At 43.2% G+C, this 2,200-nt stretch overlaps 1 pseudogene; it reads left to right on the forward strand.

The window, feature by feature from the left end:
• Positions 1-1,013: 1,013 nt before the first annotated feature.
• LOC127220502 (uncharacterized) lies at positions 1,014-1,093 on the forward strand (annotated as a pseudogene).
• Positions 1,094-2,200: the final 1,107 nt, after the last annotated feature.

Raw genomic sequence — 2,200 nt, forward strand, 5'->3', positions numbered from 1 at the left:
TTTCTTGCTCTCCTCTATTCATCTCCCCATTCAATCTTCCTGATCCCTCATGTTCTTCCCCCCTCCCCTTCTCCTCTCCTCTTTCTCCTACCCCCTCCACTCCCCTCATGCTCTCAATTTTCTCAAGAGATCTTGTCCTTTTCCCCTTCACCAGGGGACTATTATGTCTCTCTTAGGGCTCTCCTTGTTACTAGTTTCTCTGGAGGTGTAGATTGTATTCTGGTAAACCTTTGCTCTATGTCTAATATCCATATATGAGTGAGTACATACTATGTTTGTCTTTCTGTGACTGGGTTACCTCATTTAGGATAGTTTCTTCTAGTTCTATCTATTTGCTTTGCAAAGACAAAGAAGTGTTTTAAGGCTGAAGACGTGACTAAAGTCTTGTCATGTAAGTCACATGTTCAGGTTTCTAAAAGCTCTTGTTCTCCCTCTCATCACTCTAACAGCTCATGATACCACTGAGATGAACATGATAGCCATAAATGCATGCATGAAACTGTATTCAATTGCCTGGAAATATTATCAATTTTAAAGGGATTATTACTGGATAGCTGTTTACAAAGTTAGGAGCAGATTGGTCCATGGATGAATGAGTTTTGATTGAAGAAACAGGAACTCAAGAGGCTGTCCTTACTGGTAATATACATGCTAACCAATGTTTAATCTTTCCCATGGGGAGCAGATGTGTTTTTCCACATGAGTTGATGGTGGTAAATATTTTCTGAATTATCCTGGCAACACTATAAGATAAAAAACATACATTTAGGGACATTAAAAGCACAAGAGTCCAGATGGACACACACACACACACACACACACACACACACACACACACACACACACACAAAGTAAAAAGAAAGAAAATCTTCAAACTCCAGTGCTGACATGCAGTATTTGTTGAAGTTTCTAAGGGTTATCATCTCCTTGTCACTGATGACACTAGATTAATCTGGCCTGTGTTAATGTCAAAAGAAAAACATCCTGTAAGAGTCATTTTTAAAAGTTATTTTAAGACTATACTATCAGGAATCATTTCTATAGTTTCTTACTGGGGAAGTTTTTCTTACTATGTAGAATACTGGGAAAAATTGGAAAGAGGGTAGGTTAAAAATCATCATAAATCATTACAGACCCTTCCTTTACTTCTTACTGAGAAAAAAAAATGTTTGTTAAGATTATAGTTTCAAAATTATTATAAATCGCCCTGGATTGGCCCCTGATCCTGCTGCTCCTGTCTCCGGTCCCCTTTGAGAGCACCCTTGGAGCTCTGATACACCCCCACCCATCCCAACCTCCAGCCTACCCCCCCCTACCCTGTGCCCTACCCCACCTACGGTCCTGCCGCTCTGGTTGAGCACTGGGACAGAGGGTGGAGCCAACAGTCCACCCTACTTCGGAGACCTCTCGGAGCAACTCCGAACAAAGGAGACCTGACTATCCACGTGGGACCACCTGTAATTTCCACCAGCTTGGTCCCTGACCCCGCCTCCAGTCCTCTGCTGGAGTCCCAGGCCCCTCCCAGAGATCCGCCTATCTCTGCGGGTCCACTTGGAGTTCCTGCAGGCAAGATCCTTGACCCACAAATCCGGGCCCCTGCCAAAGAACGAGGTCTCAGCTGGAGAGCGCCAGTTTCCAGTGAGACCCCACTACCCTGCAAAACCTCCTCAAGTTCCAGTCCAGCCCTCGTCCTCTTCTGCCGGCTATTGGCCATAGAGAAGCCTCCTAGAGAGCTTGGACCACACAGAGATACAGACATTGAATCTTTGATCCACATAGGCCCATCTGGGAAGGACCATAGAGAGAGGGAAGAGACACCACCAACACCTACAGGAAGAAACTATGGGAAGAAGGCAATACAAGAGAACACCTAACAACAGAAAGACAAACATGACACCACCAGAATCTAGGGAATCTACACCAACTAGAATGGAACACAACAACAAAGCAGAGGAAGCAGAAGGGTACGACTTAAAAATCACCATCATAAAAATGATAGAGGCCCTCAAAGAAGATATGAGAAAATCCCTTAAAGAAATAGAGGAAAAAACAAACAAAAAAGTGGAAGAAATGAACAAATTCCTTAAGGAAAGTACAGAAAGCCAAGAAAAAACAATTAACCAGGTGAAGGAAACGGTTCAAGATTTGAAAACCGAAATTGAGAAAATAAAGGCAACACAAATGGAAGGAAAGCTGGAAA

Source organism: Phodopus roborovskii, unplaced genomic scaffold (genome assembly GCF_943737965.1).
Source record: "Phodopus roborovskii unplaced genomic scaffold, PHOROB, whole genome shotgun sequence".
Classification (NCBI taxonomy): domain Eukaryota; kingdom Metazoa; phylum Chordata; class Mammalia; order Rodentia; family Cricetidae; genus Phodopus; species Phodopus roborovskii.